Raw genomic sequence first — 7,418 nt, forward strand, 5'->3', positions numbered from 1 at the left:
TTCTTCGTTTACTTGTTCTTGTTCTTGTTCTACCTCTTCGGTTTTAGGTTTCTCGTCGTCGTAGATTCTGAGCTTGGCCGCGAAATCGTTTTCAAATTTTGCCGATAAATTCGGAAATGGTATAACCGAGACAGCTTGCATCGCGTTACAGGTAGTGTGAATACTGAATACTGAACAGTGTGTGTGATTTTTTGTTGGAAAAAATTTCAGTTATTGAAATGGAAACACGATAAATGGGTGATGTTAATTGTGTCTGTGGAGGGTTGGGTTTTAAAGGAGGTGGTTGGGGAGTACGATGAAGACGTTTGCAAGTTTCTCTTGGAATTGGAAGAGCCTTCTTTTTTGTGTTTAAAAATATCAGACGGTTTATTTGGTTTAATTTTTGGGGTTACTTGGTTCCGTTTTATATGTGAGGACTGTGGAGGAGGGTCTTCAATGGTGTGTGCCCTTTGATTTTTAAGTTTCTTAATTGGGCTTTGATTTCACACGCTGCACGTGTTGAACTATACACGCGGACCCTCAATCAGTAAGACAGGGAGCGCGTTACCTTCTTCGTACCTTCCAGAATGGACCACGTTATGAAGCATAACACAATTTTGCTGAAAATTTACTTTTTTTTTTCTTTTTTTTTTTTAATGTTTATGGTATGTTTCGATGAAATTTAACTTTGCTAGTTAGTTGGTGGATGAAAACTTGAATGGTGAATGCTATGGTGCCTAAGTCATGTTGCCTAACTTACTAAAAAAGCAAAGAAATAACATTTAATAAATTTTAAATATTTTATTTTTATTTTATACATTTTATTTTTTACTTATAAAAGCAAGTTAGGCAATTTAGGCACAATAATAAAAGGCACCATAGAATTCACCAACTTGAATACACAAGCTGAAAATCTTGCAGAGGAAGCAAAGGGACTTTCCATGCCGCAGAGCTCACGGGTTATGTAATGGATGTTAATATTGAGTTGGCTGTGATATCAGCGATGACATGAGCAACAAGGTAATTGCCTAGATAACTGCCTTGTTAGGATCATTTTATTTAAAAAGTAGTTTGTTAATTATTTTATGAAACTTAGTTAATTTATTTGTCTAATAAGACATACGAATGCTTTTAGAGATTATTTTTCAAGTTTAGCTAAACTAAGTGTACACAAATTTATATAAGAATTTGGCCATCAATTAACCACTTAATACTTTCTCATACAAAATAGTTTCCATACTTTATTAACAAGATTTTTTTGGTTGACATGTGTTAAATCCAAAACTTCTCTAATAATTAATAGTATATCTAGGAACTTATTTATCATTTCACCAACCTCGGATAATCATCCCAAACTTAATAATCTATTTTGTTTTTAATAAAAATTACAAAAATAAAGCACTGGGACTTGCGTGATGAACATGCAAAAGCTTATCCAAAAACAGAAAAGTATGAACAGACTCATTCATTAAGTTTCTGGATGTCAATAATAATCACCAGGTGACGCGCTCATTAATCAAATTTTGTGCGGATAGAAGCACATATGCTTTACTTGGTTAGGTGGTATTGTGTTTCGTTGACTAAAAAAATTAATAAATTAGTAACAAACATGCTTTGATTCTCATTACTTTCTATCCAAGAACTGCGCTGACCTATGAAACTTCAGTGGTCTTAATCTATATGTTTATTTGCATTGGGTATTTATATATATATAATACACTCGGCAATTCTAGAGTAAAAGCATAATCTTCATTGACTTTCAACTTCAACTAACTTTATGAGAAAAAGAGAAGTTTCTGCTTCTAGATTGAACGACCGCGAGAAATTGACCAATAATATTATGAATTCCAATCGAAAAACAGGGTCAATAGGATGGACATTTGTGATGGTGACGATATGTACAACAGGCGATAATTTCCTTCATCCATACCCGTCTCTCTTTTTTTTTTTTTTTTTTCCCCATTTCTATATCAACATAGTTGATCCATACCAATCTTTTGAAAGGGATTTTTTCGGTAAAACAAATAGAAAAGGATAATAAAAGGGTTTCTGAAGAAAAGTAAAACATGACAATGAATAGTAACAGTTATTCTAAAAGCAGTGGTAATTTTAAGTTTTGAATTTTTTAATAATGAATGTATTAAAAATTTAATATTTGTAGTTTATTAATAATATTTTTTAACATAAATGCTTTATTAATAATTTGAGAGTAACTATTTCATTTACCGAAAATAGAAGTTTTCTTTTACAAATATGTAAGAGTGGGTAACAAGTCAAATAGAAAAATAATAAGGGTTTGAATCATAATTAATCCTAATTCTCAATTCCCACTATTTGGTGAAGTATAATTACTTTTTTCTCTCTATCCTATTAGATCCAAACCATGAGAGCCAATACTTCTAACTTTATTCGAGGAAGGAGAGGAAATGGTGTTGTTTGATGATAAAGATATCTACTGGTGGGGTGTGTTGAGACTTGTCACTTCTTTCCGTAGCCTAGTTGAAAGATTATTGGCCTATCAATCTTTTAATGTTGGCACTTTGGAATAAACACTATATTCTAATACTTTATTGCGAAGAGATGAATGATCAGAGTTGAAAGAGGTGTCTCTTGGACCTTTAAGAATTATATTCCAATTTGAGAAGATGCATGCATATATGCTTACAGAGGAGAGTGAATTCTCTGATGTTCGTATCTACAACTATATATATACATTTTTTAAAATTATAGTCTAACATTTATAAAATTAAATTAGTTTTACAAAAAAAAAATTTGTAGCTTGACAAAAATCTCTGACTAAAAAGATCAAGATATTTATAGATAAAAAATTAAATAATAAGATTTTTAGTTATGATTTTTATATGAAAAAATCTAACTTTTTATTAATAATTAATTTTATCATTCGTTATCTAAAATTTGAAACAATTTAATGTATATACTTTTATATTTAATTAGGTGTTAAGTCTATTTTTTTTTTTACCAAAGATAGGAGACTCGAATCCGCAACCTCTTAATTGAATATGAGAAGACTATGCCATTTGAGCTATAACTCATTGGCAGGTGTTAAGTCTGTTGCACAAATAGAAATAATTAATTTTTATACTTGTTATTTAAAAATAATATTTTTTTCTCTATGTATATAAAAATATAATTAGATATTAGCATAAAAAAATTATATAATATTTTAATTTTAATTTTAATGCAATTAAAGAATGTCATGTACATTTTGATTGTCAAATTAGTAATTAGTCATTGATATTAATATTAATAATGATATATAAAATAGATAGAGTGGTTGAAGGAATAAGAGAGATAGAGAAAGAAAGAGGGAGGAGGAGAGAACTCTTTAATTTTAGAGGAAAAGATTTGATTTCAATTGCAATGAGGGAGTGACATGTGGCACATTTTGGTTGTAAAATTAGTATGGAGAAGGGAAGAATCATTTAATTTTGGAGGAAAAAAATTAATTTCAATTACAATGAGGGAGTGACATGTGGCACATTTTGGTTGTAAAATTAGTAAGGAAGAGAGGAAAATTCCTTAATTTTGGAGAGAAAGATTTAATTCCAATTATAATGAGAAAGTGACATGTGGCACATTTTGATTGTAAAATTAAAAATATATAATAGATTTTCGAAACATTGCATGAAAGAGGAATTAGACTAGAAGGCTCTTGAATCTATTGCAGATATTTAGATATTAGTTTTCTTTTGTATGAGGGGAATCGAGGATATGATAGTATACAAAGTCAACTAACTAAGCCTTTACAAAAAATTCTTGGATTATTGGTAACAACAAAAGAGTGATGAAGCTGCAATTGAAGTATGAAAAAATTGGTAATTTTTTAACTATTGTGCCTATCTACGTCATGAGACTTGAGGTTGCAATCAACAACTTCATGATGCGATGAAAAGAAAAGTGGAGAAGGAGTTATATGGAGAGCTTAGTTGAGGGTTGATTAGATGGGAAAGAGAGAGAAAGCCACAATGAACATGGAGAGATCTAAGAAATCTTTGTTTGTTAGTCTCATTAAAAGGGCTTGCAAGCTGGTTTGTCCAAGAAGATCATGGTAGAGAAGGAAGACAAGAGGAGGAAATCCACAGTTGCCCCAAAATCTTTAGTGTTTTTCTTTTGGTTTTATTATGAAAATGATAATGACTAATTTTTTAATGACAGATTTGAAAATGTTGACTTGAAATATTGGTTTTGTTGAGTTGGAGTTGAAAAGAGGGGATCTGTGATGGGTGGCAAACTCCAGTTTTTAAGAGAGGTGCTGTCGAAATTTTTCTAAAAATTTGAAGGAGTTTTAGTTATGATTTCGAAAATGAATTTGATTTGAATTAATTATCAGATGAGATAAGTTTTGAATACTTTTACGAATTTTAAAGAGAGTCGGGTTCCCTTGATTTGGTCAAATGGTTATTTTAATTCATTTGATTTTTAACAATAACGAAAAAAATTTGATTAACTAGTTAAAGACTTTAAAACAGTAATTTAAGTATAATTTCAAGAGTTTGGGAACAAGTGAGTAAGTTTGAAGGTTATGCTTGAATTAAGATGTAATTAGTGACAATTGGTTTGATGGAGGTTTGATGGTGATTTCAATATTGAGGAAGAGTCCGCAGGGGAGTATTCGTTTAAAAATGATCTCATAAAAAATGCAACGGATGATTGTTTATGTCAAGGAGTTACACAAATCACGTAGAGGAATTCAAGGTCAGGAACTATGATGTCAAAAATTTAAAAAATATCAAGAATATAGTCATATCATGATATACATTAGACATGAAGCAAAAGAATCAAATTACATATTTAGCTTAGTTCGAATCGTAACTTTCAAAGTTCAGGCCGCTCAAGATTTAAGAATCATGCATCGTGCCGAATCAGGTTCAAGATCAAATCAATGAGCACAGGATTCATGAAGAAGAGTAGTATAATCAATGATAAAGACATATATTTTCTGAAGCAAACTCTCAGAAATACAATCAAACAAAGTTATAGACGAATAATAAAATACGGTCGGAGAATGGTCAAATCATGGTTCAAGGAAGGAATCCGAGTCAAGGAACTTCAATGAGGATAGTAAAGAAGAAACGATATGCCAACCTAAGCGATGTAAACAAGAATCATAAATCGAAACCAAGCGCAAAAAGCAAACTCTAGCATCTTCGAACCACATGACTCGCATTGCCCATTACTTATCAATTCCAATTCGCCTATAATAACCTATAAAAGTAAAATATGTACATAATATAGTTAAAAGAAATCATATCTAGGAGCCTTGAAGAATAAGCCAAACAAAAACGAAAACAGAAAAAATCGTGTCACACTTGCATGGATAAGTGTAAAACGGATAGGCAAGATCAAAAGAAGGCCAAAAAACATAATATACATCAGAGTTCCAAAACACAGATATCAAGCTCTAGATTCGACCTGCGAAGTTAAGGCCGGCCAAAGTATATATATATAAAACCCAAAATAAAACTCAAACTACAGAATAAATACCTGTTTCTCCAAGTCAATCTCTAGGAGGGACAAACATAAAATATATACTAGGGGTGTTCGTGCGGTTTGATTCGGTTTTTGAGAGAAAAGTCATCCGATTCAATCGTTTAATTAAACTGCGGTTCGATTTGGTTCAGTTTTTTTATCAAGTCCATCCGAACCAAACCAAACCAATTAAAATCGGTTTGGTTTGGTTCGATTTGTTCGGTTTTTCAATCAATTCAAAAAAAATACTGGCATACTATTTCAAAAAGTCATAAAATTGAAATTGACAAACACAAATACACAATAGCTTACAAAGTCTTGATCCAATGAAATTTATCGACAAAAGAAATTCAAATAAATTGTACTATTTTTGGGCCACACTCATGTAAACAACATAGTTCTACAGGGTTGACTTAAATATCTACTCAAGATTCAAGAAACAACATGAAAAATCAGTTTAATTGTATTCTCTTGTATAAAGAGGACAGAGCTTACACTTCATGCAAAGTGCTTATGTTCCCTAGGGATGAAGGAATCTCTTCGTCGAATTGATTGTTTTCCAAGTGCCTTTAAATATAGTAATAATATCCAGATAGTGAGCTTCATGGCATGAATACATCAAAGTTCTCTGATTTCAAACATTTAGATCATGGAATTGCATATAAAATGAGTTACTTACAATGTTTCTAACAGTGTTAGTGAACCTAGGTCAGGAATGTGTCCAGACAAACTGATATTCCCAAGCCAGCTACAAAAAAAAATGGTTTTCCAATTAGAACTTGTAAATACCAGAGTCAATGAACTGAGATTTAGAATTAAGCACTTACATATTAGTCAGAGCTGTCATATTGGCAACAAAAGGAGACAAAGATCCTGAAAGCTCCATACTTGTCAAATACCAGCAACTAGTAATTCATACCATAACAAGATGTACTCAATCAGACTCAAATAAATTAAAAACAAGAGCAACAATCAGCAAAAATAAAAACCAGCAAAAACACAACAACAAATAAATTAAAAACCACAACAATACCAACAACTAGCAACAATACCAACAATAAAGTAATTCAACAAAAGTAATTTAACCAGCAATCAGCAACAATACACTGATTTCAAATCTGCTCCAAATTTAATTCTTCAAATCTGCTCCAAATCTGATTTCAATATCTTCCTATCTAACATCAAACTGCATAAATGAATCAATAACCAGCAATGAATCAATAACCAGCAACAATAATCAATAATCAGCAAACAATAATTTAACCAGCAACAATAATCAATAACCAAGTCAGCAAACAATTCAACAAACAGAACAAAATCAGCAACAATGAATCAAATTACCAAAATAAATCAATAATTTAACCAGCAACAATACCTAACAAAATAAATCAATAACCAGCAACAATGAATCAAATTAACAATGAATCAACAAGTCAGCAAGTCAGCAATAAAGTAAACAATATCAATGAATCAATGATTTATCCAAATTACATACCTGACTCGGTGGCTCGGGCTCCATATCTGACTTGAATCGGTGGTTGGGTGGGAGACTTGAATCGGTGACTAGTGGGTGTTGTGTTGTGGGTGGCGACTGGCGAGGGTTGTGGCTCTGCTACTGCTGGGTGCGAGGTAACGAGGGTCGGGCTCTACTACTGCTGGGTGCGAAGGAGGAGGCTCGTGCTCTGCTACTGCTGGCGCTGGGTGGGTGCAAGCCTGCGAGGGAGGAGGGTCGTGCGCTGTGTGCGAGGGTCGTTTAGGCTGTGGTGCGAGGGTCGTGCGCCACTACAGAGAGGAAAGCGCAACGGTGAGAGGAGAGCGCGACTGTGAGAGGCTGAGAATGAGAGCTTTGGATTGGGGGTGGGAGGCGTGGGGTTAGGGCTCACTTCTGCTCAGTAATCGCGCTCAAGGGAATTGGGGTTTGGCCGTTTGGGGGTGGGGGGGGGGTGGGG

At 32.9% G+C, this 7,418-nt stretch overlaps 1 long non-coding RNA gene across 1 annotated transcript; it reads right to left on the reverse strand.

The window, feature by feature from the left end:
• Positions 5,566-6,366, reverse strand: LOC107643360. The gene is made up of 2 exons (XR_002347767.1): positions 6,297-6,366; positions 5,566-6,036 (listed from the first exon to the last, which is right to left on the reverse strand). It is a non-coding gene; the product is annotated as an uncharacterized LOC107643360 (long non-coding RNA).

Source organism: Arachis ipaensis, chromosome B05 (genome assembly GCF_000816755.2).
Source record: "Arachis ipaensis cultivar K30076 chromosome B05, Araip1.1, whole genome shotgun sequence".
NCBI lineage: Eukaryota > Viridiplantae > Streptophyta > Magnoliopsida > Fabales > Fabaceae > Arachis > Arachis ipaensis.